At 44.2% G+C, this 25,249-nt stretch overlaps 1 protein-coding gene across 2 annotated transcripts in view; it reads right to left on the reverse strand.

Annotated features, from left to right (window-relative positions):
• Nucleotides 1-25,249, reverse strand: part of TBC1D22A (TBC1 domain family member 22A) — an 811,105-nt gene that overhangs the window by 469,621 nt on the left and 316,235 nt on the right. The window lies entirely within an intron of this gene.

Genomic DNA, 25,249 nt, shown 5'->3' on the forward strand with positions numbered 1-25,249 from the left:
AAAGTTCAGTACAAACTTGAAACGCTTAATAAAGCTATTTAATGCTACCGTGTTTCCCCGAAAGTAGGACCCCCCCGAAAGTAAGGCAGGGTGGGGGTTTCGGGGGGGTCCGCCAATGTAGGGCACCCCCCGATTGTAAGGCAGGGTAGCGGGGGGGCCCGGGGAATGTAAGGCCGCATATGGGTGGGGTCACTGGGGACAGTACAGGAACTTGCCGCTGTTCCCTCGCTCCATCCAGGCCTTCTCCAGTCTCGTGCCACCCGTGGTCCGCCTCCGGTGAATGGCCCCCGCAAGGCTCCCTGCTGGCCATCAGCTCGAGCTGTGATTGGCCAGTCAGCCGGCTCGCAGCTGATTGGCCCTCAGCTCGAGCTGCGATTGGCCAGTCAGCCGGCTCGCAGCTGATTGGCCCTCAGCTCGAGCTGCGATTGGCCAGTCAGCCGGCTCGCAGCTGATTGGCCGAAATCAGCCGCGACGTCACCGCCTGCTCGCTCCGATTGGTCCAGCGTCCCTGGCATCTGAATCGTCCCCCCGGCACCGCAGAGGAGATCGAAACAGAAGGAAAGTAACGGTAAGTTCCGAAACTCTCTCTGTGTGTGTCTGTGTGTGTGTGTACGGTATGTGTACGGTATGTGTATGGTATGTGTATGGGTGCCGTATGGGGCTGTATTTGTCAGTGTGTGTGTGTGTACGGTACCGGTACGATATGTGTGTGGGTGCCGTGTGGGGCTGTACCGGTACCGTATGTGTCAGTGTGTGTGGTGGCAGAGTGGGGGGCAGAACCACTGTATGGGGAGGCTGCAGGGGGGAGGATGGGGTGGATGCCAGACTCTCAAACAATGGGGAGGCTGCAGGGGGGAGGATGGGGTGGATGCCAGACTCTCAAACAATGGGGAGGCTGCAGGGGGGAGGATGGGGTGGATGCCAGACTCTCAAACAATGGGGAGGCTGCAGGGGGGAGGATTGTCATTTTTTTTCCAATGTAAGGCCTCCCCCGAAAGTAAGGCAGGGTGGGACTTTTGGGGGTAAAATTAATGTAAGACAGGGCCTTACTTTCGGGGAAACACGGTACCTCAGAGTGGGACAACTACTTTTCCAGCAGCAGCACATCAACCAGGAAACATCCATCTCCTTCTACTCAAATTTGCAGATGACGATTTTTTTCTATCCGCAGGCGTCGCAGTAGCTGTATTCTCTATGGACATACAATGGGGTTGTAACATGATTAGCCTGGTCAAGTGAGCATCTTTCTCACCTTCCCCTAAATTCCTCTACCTTATTCGGTATCAGTCTATGTGCGCTTGTCTCTCTTTTAAGGTACCGTCACACATAACAAGATCACTAGCGAGATCGCAGCTGAGTCACGATTTCCCGTTAGCGATCTTGTTATGTGTGACACCTACCAGCGATCAGGCCCCTGCTCTGAGATCTCTAGTCATTGCAGAATGGTCCAGGCCATTTTTTTCAAAGGCGATGTCCTGCTGGGCAGGACACATCGCTGTGTTTGACGCTGTGTGACAGGGTCACAGTGACTGCTGAGATCGTTATACAGGTCGCTACTGCGACCTGTATTGTTCCTGCATCGCTGGTAAGATCTGACTGTGTGACATCTCACCTGCGACCTCCCAGCGACTTACCTGCGATCTCTATCAGGTCGCATCGTTTTCAGGATCGCTGGTAAGTCGTTGTGTGACTGGGCCTTTACTCTAATGTACCATGTTGATAGACAGGCGCGAGCCACACATCACAGGCCCGCGAGCCACATGTGGTCCTGAACTACAGGCTGAGGAGCTCTAGTATAATGGATTCTCAGGTTTTCCCCCTTTAGCCAGATAGCAACACCTTGCTTTAAGGTGGCTTTACACACTGCAACATTGCAAACGACATTGCTGTAACGTCACCGGTTTTGTGACGTAATAGCGACCTCCCCAGCGACATTGCAGTGTGTGAAACACATCAGCGACCTGGCCCCTGCTGTGAAGTTGCTGATCGCTACAAATCGTTCAGGACCATTCTTTGGTCCTTTGTTTCCCGCTGTGCAGCATGATCGCTAGAAAGTCTCCGTGTGTAAAGGGGACTTAAATGTGCAGGCAGCAGGAGCCGGCTTCTGCGGACACTGGTAACCACGGTAAACATCGAGTAACCAAGAAGCCCTGTCCTTGGTTACCCGATATTTACCTTCGTTACCAGCCTCCGCCGCTCTCACTGTCAGTGCCGGCTCCTGCTCCTTGCACGTGTAGCAGAGTACACATCGGGTAATTAACCCCATGTGTGCTGTAACTAGGAGAGCAGGGAGCCAGCGCTAAGCAGTGTGCGCTGCTCCCTGCACGTGTAGCTACAGCACATATGGGGTAATTAACCCGATGTGTACTGTAGCTAGGAGAGCAGGGAGCCAGCGCTAAGCAGTGTGCGCTGCTCCCTGCTCTCTGCACGTGTAGCTGCGTGCGCTGGTAACCAAGGTAAATATCGGGTTGGTTGCCCGATATTTACCTTAGTTACCAAGCGCAGCATCGCTTCAGTGCGTCGCTGCTGGCTGGGGGATGGTCACTGGTTGCTGGTGACAGCTCACCAGCAACCCGTGTAGCGATGCTCCAGCGATCCCTGCCAGGTCAGGTTGTTGGTGGGATCGCTGGAGCGTCTGACTGTGTGACCTCTCACCAGCAACCTCCTAGCAACTTACCAGCGATCCCTATCAGGTTGTATCGTTGTTGGGATCGCTGGTAAGTTGTTTAGTGTAAAGGGGCCTTAAGTTTGCATTAGCTGATAAGAGACAGAATTTAAGCTGGGTTAACACGTAGCGACAGCAACATCGCTGTTACATCACCATTTTCTGTGACGTAACAGCGACCTTGTAAGTCGTTGTTATGATCGCTGCTTAGCTGTCAAACACAGCGACGCAGCAGCGATCATAACGTCGCTACATGTGCAGAGAGCAGGGAGCCGCGCACACTGCTTAGCGCTGGCTCCTTGCTCTCCTAGCTACAGTACACATAGGGTTAATTACCCGATGCGTACTGCAGCTACATGTGCACAGAGCAGGAGCCGGCACTAGCAGCAAGAGCGGCGGAGGCTGGTAACGAAGGTAAATATCGGGTACCCAGGGAAAGGTCTTCCCTTGGTTACCCGATGTTTACAGTGGTTACAGCTTTCCGCAGCTGCCAGACGCCGGCTCCTGCTCCCTGCTCGCTTCATTTCGTTGCTCTCTCGCTGTCACACACAGCGATGTGTGCTTCACAGCGGGAGAGCGACGACGAAAAAATGAAGCAGGACATTCAGCAACGAGCAACGACCTCACAGCAGGGGCCAGCTCGTTGCTGGATGTCACACACAGCGAAAGCGACGGGACGTCGCTGCAACATCACAGAAAATGGTGACGTAGCAGCGACGTCGTTGTCGTCGGCGCTGTGTGTGACACCACCTTTAGTGTATTGTAGCAAAGCAAGATCTCTAGAGGGTTGTCATAAAAGCTAAGATAAGGGATGGCAGAGACTACTCAGAAAAATAGACTGGCAGAAAGTCAGGGATGACAGCTGGCCTAAAAGATTCAGGTAAAAAGCAAAGGAGTCAAACACTTGGAAGTAATTGGAGAAAACTGGAACCTAAGAAACCTTATTGCTCAGGCTATGAGTGTAAAGGGGGCTTTATACGCTACGATATCAATGTTTTATCGTCGGGGTCACGTTCTTTGTGACACACATCTGGCGTCATTAACGATATCGCAGTGTGTGACACTTATGTGCAACCTAAAACGATCGCAAAAGCATTCCAAAATAGTTTGCCACGGAGAGGTCATCCTAAAACAAAAAATCGTTTACCTCTCATTAGCAATGTTGTTCCTCGTTCCTGCGGCAGCACACATCGCTGTGTGTTACACCGCAGGAGCGACGAACATCTCCTTACCTGCCTCCACCGGCTATGCGGAACGAAGGAGGTGGGCGGGATGTTACATCCCACTCATCTCCGCCCCTTCGCTTCTGTTGGACGCCTTCCGTGTGATATTGCTGTGACGCCGAGTGACCAGCCGCTTAGAAAGGAGGCGGATCGCCGGCCAGAGTGACGTCGCAGGGCAGGTAAGTCATGTAACGGGGGAGCGCGATTTTGTGCGCGATGGGCAGCGATATGCCCGTGTCGCACAAACGATGGTGGCGGGTATGCACGCTAGCGATATCGGTACCGATATCGCTAGCATGTAAAGCCCCCTTAAGGCGAAGAGCAATATAAGAATTCTTGATTTTCTAGTACATTAGCAAATGATCGACTTTATAGAGGCTGGTAGTCTGCACCCAGAGGTTCCAGCAGGAGGACAGCAATGGCAAAAAGAATCTGCATCTATAGTCTGAAAGGCTGCTGTACACGCAGCAACATCGCTAGCGATGTCGCTCGTGAAAGCACCTGCCCCCGTCGTTTGTGCGTCACTGGCAAATCGCTGCCCGTGGCGCACAATATTGCTAGTACCCGTCACACGTACTTACCTGCCTAACGACGTCGCTGTGGCTGGCGAACTGCCTCTTTCCTAAGGGGGCGGTTTGTGCGGCGTCACAGCGATGTCACGTGGCAGGCGTCCAATAGGAGCGGAGGGGCGGAGAGCAGCTGAATGAAGGTCACTCCTACCTCGTTTCCGGATGACGCAGGTACGATGTTGTTCGTCATTCCTGGGGTGTCACACGTAGCGATGTGTGCTGCCTCAGGAACAACGAACAACCTGCGTCCTGCACCATCAACGATATTTGGGATTTGAACAACGTGTCAACGATCAAGTGAGTATTTTTGATCGTTAGCGGTCGCTCGTACGTGTCACACGCAACGACATCGCTAACGAGGCTGGATGTATGTCACGAATTCCGTGACCCCCAACGACATCTCGTTAGCGATGTCGTTGCATGTAAAGCCCCCATAAGACTAGAACATTGAAGAAGGGATTGCTGGTAGCCAGGAGAGAAAGAAGCAGTGACACGGACACTGAGATGGGTGATTTGTTACGTCTGTCAATTAAAAGGCTCTTTTTTATTTTTTTAATGTGGGACATACGTGTGTTATTATAGCATCAATATTTAAATTAATTTGTCACTGTTACATAGGGGAAAACTTTTTTCTACATAAAAGCATTGTCCCTTTTCAGACAATATTTTGCCCCCGCTAATATATTGTTAAAAACTACAAAATCACGCTTTACTCACCTTCACTGAGACCAGTGACAAGTATCCACTGTTGAAGCCTTAACGTCCTAACCACAGATCAGCATCCAATTGAAGAGCTTAGTAGTAATCTGTTATTATGGAACATGTTCTATTCTGTTATGTAATTCCAGACCATGACACAATACAAGTCAATGGGTTCGCAAAATCCCCAGAAGCCACACGGAAGCACTTCCATGTGACCTCTGTTGGGTGCCCCTGAAGTCTGTGTCCTGCTCCCGTGCCAGCCCCGCAGCTGCTTGCACTGCGGTGTGTCAGCATCTGCCCGCACAGCATTGTCATCAGCTGTGGGGATGACGAGCGCCAACATTAGGAGCTTAGCAAAGTTCGTTACCTGCGGTGATGAAGTCCTGCACTCCTGACGTCCACGCTCGTCACGGACTTCAATGCCCGCCGCGTTCTCACATCATACTTCCCTTGTGAATGCAACGGACAATGGAAGTCCGTGACGAGCGCGGACGTCAGGAGTGCAGCAGCATTCATCACCCAGGTAATGTACCTAGCTAACCTCATGAAGTCAGCTCTCGTCATACCCTGCAGTGACCTGGCCTGACCTAATGATGTTAGGTCACTGCACTACTCTCCCAGCCAATGGGAAACATTCTGTTCTTCACTGGCTGGGACAGTGAGTATGGTGTGGATTGGCGTGGGACCCTCTTATTGGTTTACGCCTGACCCAGATTTGTTTTTTCTTTCCAATAAATTGGTGAAAGACAGAATGTGTTGGGGAGTGTTTTTTCAAATATAATTTGTCTATTTTTTTATTACTGACTGGGTTAGTGATGTCAGGCATCTGATAGACGCCATCTATAATGATTAAAACCCAGCTCACTGCTGGAAGGCTTAATGAAGCCGTGCACAGGAGTCAAAAAATCAATCAAAATTACAATAATGTATGACCCCGGCACTATTAATAAAGTAGAAAAGGAAGACTAGCACCAATATGATTTGATGCTAGTCTTCCTTTTCTACTTTATTAATAGTGCCGGGGTCATACATTATTGTAATTCTGATAGACGCCGTGACATCACTAACTCCAGGGCTTGATGCCAGGTGACATTACACAGCTGGTATTAACCCCATATACTACCCCATTTGCCACCGCACAAGGGCATTCAGGATGAGCCAGGTAAAGTCCCAGGACTGTCGCATCTAATGGATGTGGCAATTCTGTCCGGCTGCTGGCTCACATTTTTAGGCTGAGGGGCTTTCAATAACGTGGGTTTCCCCAGCCTGAGAATACTAGCCAGCAGTTGTGAGGCTTTATCTTGGCTGGTCTCAAAATTGGGGGGACCGCATGCCGTTTTTTAATCAATTTATTGTACTGTACGATATAGACTCGCCCACCAGCGGCTGTGATTGGTTGCAGTCAGACAGCTGTCACTCAGCATGGGGGCTCGTCTGACTGCAACCAATCACAGACGCCGGTGAGCAAGGAAGCAGTAAATATGAAATGAACCTAATGAGCGGCTGGCTCGGGAATAATAAAGAGCAGCTGCGGGATCAGTGTGACAGCCGCGCCGGTGATCGGTGAGTATGTAGCGCTTGCTCCTACTCCTTTGCGCCGGATTCTGTTACCCATAGGCCTTATATGGGGACCAGCATCTGGCCCGATACCCTGGACTGTATGTAACTCTCCTATTTTTTTTGCAGTCCGCAAAACAAAATGGAAGTCACAGGGATGACACACGGACCGTACATGGAATGAAACGAGACGGATGCGGTTGTCACACGGATGCCACACAGATGCATCAGTGGAAAAACAAGACCGTTTTTTTGCGGACCGAAAAAATGGAACAGTCGTGCGTGTGAACGTAGCCTAAGTAATGGCAGGAAAACACAGCGTATGTTCTATCCTTTTCTAAAATGTCCTTCTTGTAGATAGTAGGCAGAAAAGATAGAGACAGAAAATAAGGACATAACATCACTGTGGCTAACTTCGTTCCAGTCATGTGGTTAGTAATGAAGCACTCTGCAGTCATGACTTCCTCCACATTCACAGCCTGATCAGGTCATAATGAAGTAAAACTGGGTTGACTACTGAGTACAACTCAGAATATTTCAGTTTAACTTTAAGAAGCATGAAGGGACAAGGCGGTAAATTCAAATGAAAGGCTGGATATGGGCACGACATATAATGTGTGCCTACAATGTCTACATATTGCTTATGTTTTTTTTTTTTTATAGGAAAGAGAGATAGTGCTTATTTCTGTATTCAGAAACCTCATGCTTACAATTGTCAGAATGTTTCACAAGGACAATTACTTGAGTTCCTTGTCACGTTTGTGGAATTAAGTTGTCTCAAAGGCACATCGGTCTCGGCAATTGCAATGAACACATTGAATAAAATTGACAAATTAAAGTATAAAAATTATAGCTCTGATAGGGTTAAAAAATACACTGTATACATAACTCCCTTCCTCTTAAGCTAACTGATATGTTATTATTCGCTTTCTCAAGATAAAAAGTTAATAAAAATTACTTGTTTTAAAAAAATTATATGACCAACAAGATAAAGTGCACACCAACACTAAAATTTAAAAGCAGCATCACCATCAATGTTAAGAAAAATCGAATGTATAGCCTCTGCCCAACTCCAAAAGAAAGTCCTTCACAGTTATGTTTATTAGCTACATTATTCTGCCAAGGACAATATTAATTTATTGTATAGGCTATTGTCATGTAAGACAATTCTCAATCAATGCACACAGTGCAAAAGATGGATGACTGTTTTTCTTTAAAGTGTAGCAAAATAAAGATCTCAATGTCATTATAATTTTACTTTGCTGGTGCTGTCAATAACAAATTCAATCATTTTATGATGAGACCAAGGGTTTATTGGTTGAGAATATAGATGAATGCCAATCTTATTTTTCAAAGGACCTTGACTTGAAACCCTGCAGCAAACTAGTTGCATTCAATTGCAAGCTTTGAAAAAAAGGCTGAAAGCATTGTGTCTGCAATAATCACTCATTTGCCTGTTCTAACATAAACTACATAAACTAACAGTGCATGATCAGGGACCACGCCAGTCAGTGATAAGACCAAGTAACACATATCATGTTAACGGCCTGCTGGAGAAAGGTCTAGTCATCAAACATTCAAGCCTGAGAGTTACATTTCTAATGCGGTAAAATAAACACTCATATAAATGGATTATAAAGCCCTTGTACACAGTGAAATGGTGTTATCACTTTGTTTTACTATTTGGGGGAAAAAAATACTAATATTGTTTACTGATATTAGTGCAACTCTACATATATATGTGTGAAAATATAAATATTCCATAAAATAATGTATTTCTCCAAGAAAATTGTTGCAATTACACGTTTTATCATACAAGTTTATTTCCTTTGTATGCATTGAAACAACACAAAAATACAGACAAAAAAGGCAAATTGGACATCATTTCACACAACCTCCAAAAATGGGTAGGAAAAAATTGTTGGCAACTTTCCAAAATAGTGGGTAAACAACTTTGTTCTAAGCATGTGATACTCACTCAAAATCAACTGTGCTAAGTAACAGCCATGGGCAATATGAAAATAAAACCTGGAACCAGATAAAAAGGGAGCAGTTTTCTTAATCTTTGCAATGCGTTTGCCACACTAATCACGGAAACACTCAGATGAGAAGATAACTGGCTTAGGCCTTTTAAAATTATTGAAAAATAACAATATCAAGGTTACAAGTCTATCTCCAGAGATCTTGATGTTCCTTTGTCCATATTGTTCAACAAGACACTTACAGCCCATGGCACTGTAGCTAACCTACCTGTACGTGGACTGCAGAGAAAAACTGATAAAAAGTTAAAATGCAGGATAGTCCAGATGGTGGATAAGCAGCCCCAATCAAGTTTCAAAGAAATTTAAGCTGTCCTGCAGGCTAAGGGTGCATCAGTGTCAGCAACATCTATCTGTCGACATTTGATTGAAATGAAACACTATAGCAGGATATCCAAAAGGACCCTTCTGCTGACACAGAGACATAAAAAATCTAGACCGCAGTTTGTCAAAATGTATGTGTGTAAGCCGCAATCCTTCTGGGAAAGCGCCTTGTGTACAGATGAGACAAAGATAGAGCTTTTTAGTAAAGGACATCATTATGCTGTTTAGCAGATATGGAATCATTTCTACAAAGAAAAGAACACAGTATCTACAGTCAAATATGGTGGAGATTCAAAGATGTTTTGGGGTTGGTTTGTATCCTCCGGCACTGAGAGCATCGACTTTGTGCAAGGCATCATGAAATTTAAAGATTACCAAAGGATTTTGGGTTGCAATGTACTGCCCAATCTCAAAAAGCTGGGTTTGGGTCCAAGGTCATGGGTCTTTCAGTAGGACAATGACTCCAAACGCACTTCAAGAAGCACCTAGAAATAGATGGAAATAAAGAGCTGTCTCTGTCGGTCTGTCTCTGTCACGGTTTATCTGTGTTTGTCACTGCCTGTGTCTAACACTGTCTATCTGTGCCTGTCACTATCTATTTATGCCTGTTTCTTGTTTCTGTCTATTTTTGTATGTCTATCTGTGTCTGTCTCTGTCTGTCTATCTGTGTGTGTCTGTCTGTCTCTTTCATTGGCTGCATTGTGACAAACGAACATTCCATTCACGGGCGTGGCTGTGCATTCCTCTGAAGTTATGGCTGCATTGGTGGATCCCAGCTCCACTGACTTTAATGGAGGCAGGTTTTTTGGCGAATAACTGTAAAGCACGAGGTTAAAATATCTTCTCAAAGATAGTCTGACATTCCCGGAGTCAAATGGGGTGTCTGTGCAAAATTTCATGATTGCACATGTGACGGTGCGGATTCCTTTAGCGGACACACACACACACACACACACACACACACACACACACAGCATTATATATTAAACTTGTAATTGCAATAATTGTTTTGAGAAATAATTCATTTTTTGGAACAATTTCAAGGGGGCTAACATGTTCAGCCATGAACGTAGTGGAAACTTCCCTTAAGTCACCCAGTTTTGCAAACTACATCCCTTAGGCAGTTTAACAAGAGGAGTGGTGAGCACTTCTACCGCACTGGTGTTTCACATAATTTAAGAACACTGAGCTATGAAAATGAACAATTAAATGTTTATGAAAAAAAACTTGCTTTAGTCCCAAACTTTTTCATTTTCACAAGAGTAACAGGAGAAAATCGACCATTCAATTTGTTGAGCAACTTATCCTGAGGACACTAAAAAGAACTCGGTGGCCCGGTGTCCTTTTCTGAAGCCGATTGCTACAATGAGCTGTTCTCCACTCCTGTTGTGACCGTGTGCTCTCCCGTGGTCACAACGAGAGCTGATGAAGCGAGGGCGCATGCACCGCCCTCTCAGACATAAAACTAGAATAACAGGGTCTTCACAAAGATGGAGCTGGATTTAAGTATTATGCGCAGGTGTCAACTCCGACACCATCTTAGTGACGAAAAAGATGAATAGTACATTAGCATAGAGAACAGAGAGGGAGGAACAACATGTGGGGGGGCGGGAATCTGTATGAATGCCCACCCAGAAATGATCTGCTCTGATGCAATTGTCACTCAAAAAGCTGACCAATTTTTAAACTTCACTTTCTTGCATTTGAAAGGCTAAACATCCCAGCTGACCACTAATAGTATGTAGATAATCTGCCTGATAGTGCCAGTATAGCACTGGATCAAAATCCTCACGATTGGTTCCCTTTAAGGTTTCCATCTACATTTCCGAAATACGTGATTCAGGTGAAACCCCTAATGAATCCATTAACTAATGAGGTAGCAGTGTTACTCCAGTCTCTGTTTAGCCTCTATTCAACAGTGTTTTTATTTTCAAACGGTGCACAAAATTGTTATTGACCCCACTTTTAAGCAAGCCTAAAAACACATGTAAAAAGATAGACATCGCCAGACTGAGAATTCAAAATGACTATCTGCCTTAATACAGTGAATTTTTCCATTGAGAATTTCATCTAAATGAGGTTTTTCAGAGATTTACATGTAATCGCCACTGTAAGCGCTCAGCAGAGTGTAGGATAAATGTGAGCAGAGTCTTACAGAGCTCTGCAGAATGAACAAATAAACAACAGTTCAAGAATTGGCTATATTGATTTATTTTTTTATGCCTATTCTCCTTGTGTTATAAGTGATAATGCAGCTTGATTCCTGAGATCTGTAAAATTACAGCGATACCAGATTAATATTAATTTTTAAGGTTCAGCTATTATCACACTAAAAACACGCTTTTTTACAAAACAAAGGTTTTTTGCATCACTGCTGACATGTCATGTGAAGGTTTGTTTTTTACGGGATGCACTGGAGTTTTTATTTGTACCATTTTTGGCCACTTTTTTACCACTTTCAAGTCTGCTTTTTATGAAGCAGAATCAAGAATAAACATCAAATTCAGGAGCTGTTTCTTTTTTTTTCTTTTACATTGATCATCATGTTCTAAGATGATAACATAGCGATACCATGTTTATATTTTTTTTATGTTTTGCCACTTTCACACAATAAAAACAATTTTATAGAAAAAAAATGCATTGCTGCATTCTGTTTTTATGCTGACAGAGCTGTATGGCGACTTATTTTTTGCAAGACAAGATGATATTTTCATTAATATGGTACTTCTAGTTACTTTTACTAAGTGACTAAAAGGGCCTGTGATGATGTCATACCCATGTGACCAGAAGGGGCGGGGCCTCAGCCAACAGAAAAATAATGTTGCTTCCTTGGTATCAGCTATGTTAGCTGATGCCCTGCCCTTTCTAGGCACATGGATATGACATCAGCACAAGTCCTTCTAGTCACTTAGTAAAATGATTCTATATTAGAATTAGCATATATATCGGAGAGGAACACAGGCAGTGGGGCGGGAATCATTATGAAAACCCACCCCAGCTATCAGCTGATTGACAGCTGCTGCCACTCAAAAAGCTACTCATTTTATAAACATTACTTGCTTGTGTTTCAAAACCTATACATCCTAGCTGACAACTAAAGGTATGTATAGAATAAGCTTGATAGTGCCAGTAAAGCACTGGCTTTAGGTTATATAGGAAAATCCTGGTGATTGGTGCGCTTTAAACATAATTTGTTGCAGTCAGTTCCTAAGGTAGCAGTGCTTGGCTTTGTGAATGCAGCCAGGTATGTCTTTCTCTGAAACGCAATAGTGTTTCAAAAATAATATTTTGAAAAACTGGCAAGGGACTAAAGAGAGATACCTAACCAATCCAGGTTGGGCCCTGTCAGGCTTCTCCCCTTATTGCCTCAACTGACTGAAAGATCTCCTTCCCCTATGTACATATATGGGATAGACCTATCAATGGGGTGTGGAATAAGGTCACCAGGGACCCTTACTGGACTACTTTTCACACTACGACATCGCAAGCCGATGCTGCAATGTCGAGCGCGATAGTCCCCGCCCCCGTCGCAGTAGCGATATCTTGTGATTGATGCCGTAGCGAACATTATCGCTACGGCAGCTTCACATGCACTTACCTGCCCTGCGACGTCGCTCTGGCCAGCGAACCGCCTCCTTCCTAAGGGAGCGAGTCGTGCAGCGTCACAGCGACGTCACACGGCAGGCGGCCAATAGAAGCGGAGGGGCGGAGATGAGCAGGACGTAAACATCCTGCCCACCTTCCTTCCTCATTGCAGCCGGGACACAGCTAAGGTGATGTTCCTCGCTCCTGCGGCTTCACACACAGCGATGTGTGCTGCCTGCTGGAATGAGGAACAACATCGTACCGTCGCTGCTGCAAAATTATGGAAATGTCGGACCTTACACCGATCATATGATAACGTAGCTTTTGCGCTCGTTAATGTAAAAGGATTCACATACTGCGATGTCAGCAACAGCAACGCCGGACGTGCGTCACTTTCAATTTGAACCCACCGACATCGCATCTGCAACGTGCAAAGTACCCCTTAGGTTCCTTCCTAGAGCCCCAGGAAAGATTTTTAAACTATGCCTTAGCTGAAAAGCGGCATTTGGAAGGAAAACATTTCTGGTTGCAATCAAGCAGCCAAAGTCTGATTCCTGCTGCTTATGGTTTGTGCAATATGAATCTATTGACAGGTTACCTTTAAATAAATTTGATGCCTCTTTCAACAAAAATTAATAGAGCAAAGTTATTTACTCCAAACCTCTTATCAAGCCAATTCCGAATGAATTACACTCGGGATTTACACCAGGGAATCTGATTTCTAAATGGAGTTACTTTGCTAGAATTGGTTAAAAGAGAACAAAACTTATAAAGCAATCTTTCTTCAAAATAGCCAAGGTATTATCTAACTATGATACTGGATCTTCTGCAGTTATCAATCTGTCTATAATCATGAACATAAGTACATAAAAGAGTAAGTTCCTCTCTCAAAGTTCCATCTGAATGAGCACTCCATTGACTGCTTAATTACTTTGTTGGCTAGAAGCAAAAATCTCCTCCAGATTATCTGGAATCTTTTATTCTCAGGGACTTCTATCCCTACCCAAATAAAACCTCTCATCCTCCATTGCGGTTTACTTCATTTTTGTCTTATGCACCAATTATTTCTTTTTTTAAAAACGCACCGCAGCATTGCTCATAAAATATTTTAATTCTAACCAATGTACCTTAATGCCAATAAAATCTCATAGTTTTACTTCTGCGAGATATCGATTATTAAATAGGTGTTTCCCTACTCTGCAATAGTGGTCACATATCTGTAAAACTGATAGTGAAGTCTTTTTATAAATATCTTATTCAGCCAATTCTGCCTTTGAGCGGCGCTATTGCAGTCTGCTCATTCCCATTAAGTGACCCCCGGGCTCCGTGACCTCTGACGTCCAGTGACGTGACGTTAATTTCCACTTGACCCAACATCACCGAGACCAGCCCCAGTCTTCCTGAGTGACTGGGCTGTGGGCAAAGTTTTGCCGCTTGTCACAGCCCAGCATCGCTACTGCTTGCGTCGCTTTGCAGCGAAGGAGTAAGTGCACAACCTGCTGGGCTGTGATTAGCGGTGAAATGCCGCTTACAGCCCAGTCACTGAAAAAGACTGGGGCCGAGCTCAGTGATGTCAGGTCACCTGGAAGTTGACCTGATATCACCGGATCTCAGAGGTCACGGAGTCCAGGGGGTCACTTCACTTGCAAACCGCAATAACGCCGCTCAGAGGCAAAAACTGGCTGAACAAGGTATTTAGAAAAAGCCATGCCTATAAGTTTTATAGGGATGTGGCCACTATTGCAGAGTAGTGAATCACCCCTTTAACATTAGCAAAAGCCAAAACACCCTACATTCCCCCAGAATTGTTTTCTTTTGTTTTTTTTTCTTTTTCTAGAGCCCTGCATTACTAGGGATTAGCAGTGAGGTCTCAGGAGATCTGGTCTTAGTACCAGCTCATTTTCTCATCATGAGGTAAAAGTATATTAGTGAGAGGAACCCTACTTCTCATCACTAAATGATACCAGCATTAGAGATGAACCACCCCCTTGAGTTCGAGTTTGGTTCGGTTCGTCGAACGGTGCCCCGTTCGAGGAACCGTTCGACAAACCTCTCAAGACCCATAGGAAACAATGGGAGGCAATCACAAACACCTAAAAAAAACACCTGGAAAACACCCTCAAAGGTGTCCAAAAGGTGACAAACAACTCCCAAGACAACAAAAACACATGGGAAATTGCCAAGGACATATACTCTTGCGAAACAAAACAGCTGGACGAGAAAAAAAGAGGACGAGGCACAGATATAGGCATGGCATGCCCTTCTAAAATCATGTAAAACACAGCAAGCGGACTCCAAGCAGAATCTCCCTTTTTATTCCAAAAATTGGGCCACACAGACACCCCTTCAGTGGCAGCACTTGCGCCCCTGTTGTACACTTCACAGGTAGATTTGCATCAAGCACATTTAAAAATATGCCAGCCTTAGCTGTCCCCAGTATGACACAGGGCTAGGTAGCAAAGTCTTTGCTGAACCATGACTTGTTCATCTTGGCTCGTTTTTAAAAACACAGCAAGAGTTACTCCAAGCGGAGTTTACCTTTTTTCCAAAAATTGGGCCACACAGACACCCCTTCAGTGGCAGCACTTGTGCCCCAGTTGTACACTTCACAGGTAGATTTGCATCAAGCACATTCCAAAATACGCCAGCCTTAATTGTCCCCAGGATGCCACCGGGGTAGGTATCAAAGTCCTTGCTGAACCATGACTTGTTCATCTTGGCTCATTTTTAAAAACACAGCAGGGGGACGTGCGTCCCTTTCTATGGCTGGAATTATTTTGCAAAATTTGGACTTGTACCGGGGATCTAAGAGTGTGGCAACCCAGTAGTCATCATCACTTCTAATTTTGACAATCCGAGGGTCATGTTGTAGGTAGTGTAGCAGGAAAGCGCTCATGTGTCTTGCGAATCCATGCGGAACAAGTTCTTGTTGTGTTTGTGGCATAGAGGTGCTAACCGTTCTTTCTTCCTCTGACATCTCCCCCCAACCTCTTTCAACTGAAATTTGACCAAGGTCTCCCTCATCTGCTGAGTCTTCCATGTCCATGGACAGTTCGTCCTCCATTTCTTCATGTTCTACTGCACCTTCCTCAACATTATACCTACCACCTTGCGCCATTGTTAATCCTTCTCCCCATCGTCCCATGCCTGCCGCCTTGGTGATGATGAACGTCTGGACCTTGGTGATGTTGTTATCCCTTGCGCATATGAATCCTCCTGTACTTCCTCCCCTTCCTGTTGCCCCACCCCTTGACTCCGAATAGTGTTTAGCGTGTGCTCCAGCATGAAAATGACTGGAATTGTCATGCTGATAATGGCATTGCCAGCGCTAAACATATTCGTCGCCATGTCAAAACTGTGCAGAAGGGTGCATAGGTCCTTGATCTGAGACCACTCCATCAGGGTGATCGGCCCCACCTCTGCATCTCGTTGGCCCAGGCTATATGTCATGACGCATTGCACCAGTGCTCGGCGGTGCTGCCACAGTCGCTGTAACATGTGGAGAGTCGAATTCCAGCGTGTCGGCACATCACATTTCAGGCGATGAACCGGCAGGCAGAAAGACTTCTGGAGCGATGCAAGTCGGTCAGCTGCGGCAGTTGAACGGCGGACGTGAGCAGACAGTTTTCGTGTTCTGTGCAGAAGGCCATCTAGGCCGGGATAGTGTGTTAAAAATTGCTGGACACCAAGGTTCAACACGTGAGCCATACAAGGCACGTGTTTCACCTTGCCCAGGCGAAGGGCCGAACCCAGGTTTGCAGCATTGTTGCACACGGCCTTACCTGGCTGCAGGTTGAGTGGAGACAACCATTTATGAAACTCGGACCGCAGAGCTGCCCACAACTCAGCTGCTGTGTGACTCTTATTTCCAAGACATTTCAAGCTAAAGACCGCCTGATGCCGTTGCGCTCTGCTGCCAGCATAGTAAGGAGGTGTGCGTGATTCCTTGTGCGCAGTTACAACGCTGGTGGCCTGACCAGGCAGGCTTGGGGCAGAGGTGGAGGACCCAGACGTGGTTGAGGAGGCAGAAGCGTTGGAGGAACTTTTACATACAGAGGATTGACGCACAAGTCGTGGGGACGGCAAGACTTGTTCAGCAGACCCTTCTCCATCTATCACCAAAGTTACCCAGTGCCCAGTCAGCGACATGTAACGCCCCTGTCCATGCTTACTGGTCCAAGTATCTGTGGTGAAATGCACCCGTTCACACACAGAGTTTCTCAAGGAAGCGGTGATGTTGTGTGCGACATGCTGGTGTAGCGCTGGCACACCTTTCTTAGAGAAGTAGTGGCGACTGGGCATCTGGTACTGGGGCACAGTGATGGACATAAGGTCTTGAAAATCCCGTGTGTCCACCAGGTGGAAAGGCAGCATTTCGGTAGCCAAGAGCTTACAGAGGGATAAAGTCAACCTCTTAGCTTTGTCATGGGTCGGAGGAAATGGCCTTTTATTTGTCCACATCTGAGGGACAGAGATCAGGCTGCTGTGTGGAGATGGTGGTGAGTAATGTGTCCCTGGAAAAATACAGGTTTGTGAGGAAAGTGCAGGCGGAGACATGATGTTGCCTTCATCCAACGTTGGTGCTATCGATGTCTGAGAGAGCTGTACACACGCACTTGTTTCCCCTTCCAAACCAACTGACGACGTACCAAGCAAACTGCCTGTTGCGGTTACAGTGGTGGAAGGTGTGCGTGGAAAACCAGGTTTGACAGCTGTCCCCACAGTCATAGAAGATGAAGAGCGCGTGGATGCACTGGAAGGGGCAGGCGGTGGTTGGCCCGCTATACTAGGCCGCATTTCAGCACAGTGAGTTTCCCACTGGGATTTATGCTTGATATTCATGTGACGATTCATGGAAGAAGTTGTCAAACTGCTGAGGTTTTGCCCTCTACTAACAGAATCATGACAAATTTTACAGATCACATGATTTGGGAGATCCTTTGCAAAGTCAAAAAAGGACCAGGCTAGGAAAGGCTTAGAGGACATGCGTCCTGCAGAGCCACCCCGACTTGTGCTCAGAGGCAGAGTGGTGGCTGAGGATGCAGTTGTAGACATGCTACCAGTACTCCGACTCTGTCGTCAGTTGCATCCTCCTCCACCGCCTCTGTTGACCTCCTCCAGTGCCTGACTGTGGGTTGACAGTAAGTGGGATCTAGAACTTCATCATCAAGAATTGTGTTTGCACTCCCCTCGCCCTCAGACCTAGCCTCTTCCTGCCCTGACCGAATATTTAAGTTGTCATTCCAATCTGTGTCTCATCGTCATCAGTATGTTCCTCATTGTCTCCACCAACAGGTGTTACAGTTTGTGAATGAGGGTCTACATTATGCTCAGAAATCTGGTCATCAGAGCCTGAATCTGAGTCACAAAGCTTCTGGGCATCACTGCAGACCATTTCCTGGTCTGTACTCACTGTAGCTTGGGAGCAGACCTCTGATTCCCAGGCTATAGTGTGACTGAACAGCTCTGCAGACACAGGCATCTCTGTTACACCATACTGTGCAGGGTGGGTGGAGACTTGAGAGCTGGGAGAAAGCAAGTATGATTTGGATGACAACTCAGAGGACTGTTTTTTTTTATGTGGTAGTTGAGATGGAGGAGAGGGCACTTGTTGGAGCACTTGAGATCCATTCAAGCATTATTTTTTTGTGCATCATCTACCTTTCTTACAGTTGTTCGAGACCGTAAAAAAGGGAGCACATCGGATTGTCCACGGAAAGTAGTAGACATCTTACTTTTGCTGGAAGATGGCCTATCTTCAGCAGATGTTAATGTAGCTTTGCCACCTTCCCCACGGACACAAACTTTTTTTCCTTTTCCAACACGCCTGTTCCCCTTTCCACCAGCATCTGTCCTTTTGCCACTCATTTTGTTAGCGACAAGATTAGCTACTTAAAATGTGGTAGCAAAAATTGAGAGGTGGTGTAGATTGCAGAGGTGGTCTAGCTTTATTTACAGCTGAAGAACCAACACTGACTATCCCTGACAATGCAACTATGGCCCTAAAACTGGCAGCACTGGTTGCTTTTAAAATAGCATAGCAAAACGTGCATGAGGGTAGAATGCAGAGGTATTGGAACTTGCTTGGCACAAGTGGGACACTAAATTAGTATAGCAGACACTTTGTGGATGCCACTAAGTTTCAGCACTGTTTGCTATAAAAATAGCGTAGCAAAATGTGTATGAGGGTAGAATGCAGAGGTAGTGGGACTTGCTTGGCACAAGTGGGACACTAAATTAGTATAGCAGACACTTTGTGGATGCCAGTAAGTTTCAGCACTGTTTGCTATTAAAATAGCATAGCAAACATAGGCAGGAGGGTAGAATACAGAGGTGGTGGGACTTGCTTGGCACAAGTGGGACACTAATGGAGTATAGGAGACACTTTGTGAATGCCACTAAGTTTCAGCACTGTTTGCTATTAAAATAGCGTAGCAAACATGGGCAGGAGGGTAGAATGCAGAGGTTCTGGATCTTGCTTGGCACCAGTGGGACACTAATGGAGTCTAGCAGCCACTTTTTGGATGCCACTAACTTTCAGCACTGTTTGCTATTAAAATAGCGTAGCAAACATGGGCAGGAGGGTAGAATGCAGAGGTGCTGGAACTTGCTTGGCACCAGTGGGACACTAATGGAGTATAGGAGACACTTTGTGAATGCCACTAAGTTTCAGCACTGTTTGCTATACAAATAGCATGGCAAAAGTGGGCAGGTGGGTACAGTGGCCGGGTTCTGTTTGTCAGTGGACAGGAAAGTAAGCCTCACTTTCTATCCCTCCATATGATGAAATGCAGCAAGGAATTCCCTGAGCTTAGGTACACAGATGCTATCTAAAGCTGTATACAGCGTTTCCACGGATCTGCCTGTCAGCTATGGCTCTGAGCCCCAGGAAATCAGCCCTGAAAATGGCTGAAATAAACTTCTGTCCCTAATCTGTACAGCGCTGTGTGTGTAGCGTACACAGCAGGAGCGGCAACAGGAGCTGCGTGAGCGGTGACTGTTACCCACTCGCAGAAGGCAGATAATGGCGCCGTGAGGGAAAATGGCCGTATTTATAATGCAAGGACATGTGACATTCACAGCCCATGACACATGCCCTTGCTTGTCTGGCAAAAAGTCCACTTAGCTGTGTGTGTGTCTGGGATTGGCTGACATGTTGGCCCGCCCCACTGCACGCGCGCTTAAAAGAAAAAAAAAATGGTGATCGCCATTCTCCCAGCAGCACAGTTCTAAACGTGTCCCCCCGCACACTATACGCTGAAATTTGATAATAGTGTGAATCACAGAGTGACTCACACTATTACAGTGAAAAGCCAGCTAGTAACTAGCTAGGCTTTTTGCTGATCGAACCGTTATCGAACGTAACTCGAGCTGTCAAGCTTTTAGCAAAAAGCTCGCATTTGAGTTCTATCTCAAGCACCCCCCAAAATCACTTGAACATGAAATTGGCAAACCTCAATCCTCGCTCATCTCTACCAGCATAGAGAACAATAAACTCTGCAATAACAAAATAAAATCGGAAAGAGAAACAAACTAATTAATACACAGACACACAAAATGTCCAAGAGGAGGTGAAAAGTTTGTAATAAGCAGAATTATAGATTTACAACACCATAGGAAGTGAACAGTTGGTTAGTTGCCTCAGGTTATATTTCAGTTTTATCAGTACATTATGTAAGAGCATTTTCAGAGAGTATGGCAAAACAGTTTTGCTCATCTCGACATTACATCTACTGTGTAAAAGTAAGTTCCCAAGTGCTTATATGCATATGTAGAGTGCTCCAAACATATGACAAGCCCTAAAACATCAATTATAAATCAGAGTAAACTGCACAAAAATGATAAAAAGAAAAAGAAAATTCAGATTCTTACTGAATATGGTTGCTTTGAAATGTAAAAAAAAAAAAAAAAATAGTTGCAATTGATGACAGAATAAATATCAGTAGCTAAATAGTCACTCAAGTCTACTTAAATGGGTTTTACAGTACTCAGATAACCCCTTCTCAATCATTATATTTCCCTCAAGAAAAATAACACTTATACTCACCTCCAGTGTGGGGGTTGTTGCAGCGTTGATGGCACTGGCTCTCCTGAGGCTCACATGATATTGTTATCTTACACGAGCAATGGGAGAGAAAGCGTCGACATTGTGTGGGGGTTCGAGTACTGGACAATTCCCTTTATGTACTCTTAGGGGTATTTTGCACACTACGACATCGCAGGTGCGATGTCGGTGGGGTCAAATCGAAAGTGATGCACATCTGGCGTCGCTGTAGATATCGGAGTATGTGAATCCTTTTTACTACGATTAACGAGTGCAAAAGCATCGAAATCGTATGATCGGAGTAGCGACGGTCATTTCCATAATTTCGGAAGGACCGATGTTATGATGTTGTTCCTCGTTCCTGCGGCAGCACACATCGCTGTGTGTGAAGCCGCAGGAGCGAGGCACATTGCTTTACCTGCATCCCGGCTGCAATGAGGAAGGAAGGAGGAGGGTGGGATGTTTACGTCCCGCTCATCTCCGCCCCCCTGCTTCTATTGGCCGCCTGCCGTGACGTCACTGTGAAGCCACACGACCCGCCCACTTAGGAAGGAGGCGGTTCGCCGGCCAGAGCGACGTCGCAGGGCAGGTAAGTGCATGTGAAGCTGCCGTAGCGATAATGTTCGCTACGGCAGCTATCACAAGATATCGCAGCTGCGACGGGGGCGGGGACTATCGCGCTCGGCATCGCTACCATCGGCTTGTGATGTCATAGTGTGCAAAGTACCCCTAAGTCAATGGATTTTTAAAATATGCTGAGCCAATTGTACCCACTTCAATCAATTGTATTCACTCAGGCAGAAAGTTGTTGCAATAAAGCCTAAATAAGTTGGTGAAATACTGCATGAAGACAAAGCTACGGGGAAGGTGCACTAAGCACCCTCATTTGCATATTACAGTAGTTTTTTGGGGCAACAGAGGAACAGATTTAAATAAAAAATGAAGAATCATTATTTATTGAACTTTCTCTCACAAAGCTATGTGGTTAGTTTGAAAAGCACATTTGGGGTGACAGACAGCATTAAAAAAAAGTAAAAAGTAGATTATTACTAAAAATTGTTGTAAATGTTATTCCAAGTAAATCTCTCCCCTTTAAAATATCCATAAATAAGTAAGAAGAAAAAACAATACATACTCATACAGATTGGTATAACTGATGTCGAAATTCAAACTTCAAACTTTTAACCTCTTAACAACTGCCTATATGCCTTTTAATGGCAGTCATTTAGGGGCCTTAATCATTAGCCCTAATGATGAATGAGCACTACCAGGCCCAGGTCTCGTAACAAGCATTTAGAAGGTTGGAAAGGCTTGACCCATGTACAGAGTATAATGAAAGTCAATGAAAAAGTCAAGCATGTTTCCAGAAGATCTTACAAAAAAATGCTTAATCTCCCAATTGTTTTCCGTTATATTTGGCACACAAGTTACACCAACGATTGTAATCGAGTTTGCCAATAGTTACGATCAAAGTTAAAAATATTCATGTCCCATAGTGGCACCAAGTGAAAAAGTAATAGAAGTTGATAAAATATATAAAAACAAGTAAAAAAATAAAATAAAAATACACATAAAATCTCACACAAATCATAAAAAAAAGTTTTGTCGCTAGAAACTCATCTCTTGTGTTAAAACGAAAAGAAAAAAAACAGACACATAATTGGCATCACCATATGTGAAATGACCAGAAATATAAAAATGACAATATTTAATCCTTGCAGCAAACATTACAAAAGAATTTTAAAAAAACAACAAAAAAATGTAGCTCTGTCATCATACTGACACACAAAAAATGTAAATGAAAATCGACCCCAAAAAAATATATAAAAAAAAAAAAAAAAATAGTACAATTGAAAAAGTTATATCTTCCTGCAAAAAAAAAAAAGCCGTAATACGGCTCATTCGGCAAGAAAAATAAAGTTACAGCTTTCAGAATATAGCAATGCAAAAACATAATTTTTGTAAAAGATTGTTTTTAGTGTGTTTAAGTAGGAAGTATAAAATAACCTACATAAATTTTGTATCATTGTAATCGTACTGACCTGCGGAATAAATTGGTAACTTTTACCAGGCAAAAAACTGCGCAAAAAAATTAATAAAAATGATATGTAACTTGCTGGTTATGTTCATTCTGCATCTGGAAAATCTGCATAAATTGTTATATACCCCAAAATTTAACCCCCCAAATCTTCAATTTGACACACAAAAAATAAGCCCTCATACATCTTAATTAGCGAAAAAGAAAAACTTACAACTCTCAGAATATTGTGACAATTTTTTTTTTAATAAAGAAGCAATTTAGTGTCTCATAACAGCTTAATATAAAGAGCCCAATACAAATGTGGTATCGTAATAACACCGGCTAGAAGAATAAAGTCGTCTTATCACTCACATCGCATATCGAACAACGTAGAAATAAAGATAAGAACTATTCTTCTACTGCCTTGTTCATTCTACCTAACAAAACTGGGAAAAATACTTTGTCCACATTTATCCTGCGCTCTCCACTGAGCAATCACATTGGCTTTTCTGTTTAAATCCTCTAAAACGCAATTAAGACAAAACTGATGTAAACATCTACTATAATAGGGCAGATAAAATCACTTTGGACTTCATCTTGTCTCTGTTTCAGTGGTGTCACGTTATTTTATGTGTCTTTTTAGCGCACAATTTAGATGACGACTATTCTGCATATGCCTAATAAAAAGTGTCTCCGTCTGCCTTATTAAAGTGAGTGGTTCTGTCAGGTTTTCATCAGAATTGCATTTTTGTGGGATTTACATGGAAACCCCAGTGTAAGTGCTCAGTAAAGAACACAAAAATTTGATCCTTGTCTTACATTGAAAGCAATCAAAAAATGTTATGTACCTTAAAATGTTTCCAATAAAACCTTTAACTTACCCCACAAAACCAGCCCCCACTCTGATTTATCATTTCTCACTGGAAATGACGTTACTGGTAGAACAAATACTTTAGAAAAGCAAAATGCCTCCCACCGGCTTAAATAAAATGCTCCGAAATCCAAATGCCTCCCTCCTTCTGAGTCCCAATGTGCTTAAAGCACAGTAAGTGGCCAAATGTTTGGCATTATTGTAGTGGGAAGAGCCCTTTTAACAGTTTACTGGGTGTGTGTTGACAGAAGAAAAAGCTGGGCACAATTTAAGGGCACTAAAATATTTGCAATTCTCAACAAAAAAAGCATGGTGTGGATGATACAAAATAGTCACTGCAGCTGCATATGAATTTATAAACAGATGGAATTGTACAGTGGGGTCACTTATGGGGTTTTACTGCTGTTCAGGCACCTTAGGGGCTCCGAAAACTGTTCTCGCAAAATGTGTGCTCCAAAAGCCAATTATTACACTTTCCTTTTCAGCCCTGATGTGTGGCAAAACAGTAGTTTCTAATGACATATAGGGCATCACTACTGTCGGGAGAAATTCCGCAATAAATTGTGGGGTCCAGTTTCACCAGGTAACCCTTGTGTAACTGACAAATTTGCAGATAATCAAAAATATATATAGTTTACCACTAAAATGTTATATTTCCATGTCCAATGTTATAAAAATATGTGTGGCACTTGTGGGTTTAAAATACTTATTGTACCCCTACATGTATTCCATAAGCTGTGAAGTTTCTAATATGGGGTCACTTCTGGGGGTTTCAGCTGTTTTGTTACCTCAGGGGCTCGGCTACTGTGGCCCACAATCTAATCAAATGAATCTGCGTTCTAAAATCCAAGAAGTTCTCTTTCACATTCGATCCCTGCCATTATGCTCAAACAGCAGTGAACAAGTACAAATGGGCTACTGCCACATTCAGAAAAGATTGCAGAACAAATTGGTGTCCATTTTTCCTATTACCCCTTGTGTGAATTAAAACTTTGAAGCGAAAGTATAATTTTAGTGGAAAAACCCTAAGATTGTTATTTTCACAGGCCAATCTTATAAAATTCTATAATGTAGTTTATGGGCTAAAAATGCTCATCACACACTTACATGAATTACTGAATGGAGTATAGTTTGCAAACTTAGGCACTTGTGGATGTTTCTGATTTTTGGGCACCTCATGGGCTCTGCAAATGCAACACAGCGTACAAATTTGAGTTCCAGAAATTAAACAGGCTGTTTGCATTCCGAGTCCTGCCATGTGCCCAAACATTAGTTTTTGACCATGTATGGGGTTACACTGTATTTGGAAGAAATTGCATAACAAATTGTGGGGTCCATTTTCTCCTATTATCCATTGTGAAAATGTCAAACGTGGAGCTAAAACATCATTTTAATGGAAACAAAAATTGTTTTCACATGTACATTTTAAAACGTTCTGTAAATTACCTAGGAGTTCAAAATGCTCACACATCACTAGATGAATTACTTGATGGGTGTAGTTTTACAAATGGGGTCACTTCTGGGAGTTTGTGATATTTTGGTAGCTCAGGAGCCAAATTTATACTCCAAGTACCAAATATTGCTCCTTCCTACATGAACCCTACTGTGTGTTTAAACAGAACTTTTTGACAACATATAGGGGTACTGTCA

This window comes from Anomaloglossus baeobatrachus, chromosome 4, assembly GCF_048569485.1.
Source record: "Anomaloglossus baeobatrachus isolate aAnoBae1 chromosome 4, aAnoBae1.hap1, whole genome shotgun sequence".
NCBI lineage: Eukaryota > Metazoa > Chordata > Amphibia > Anura > Aromobatidae > Anomaloglossus > Anomaloglossus baeobatrachus.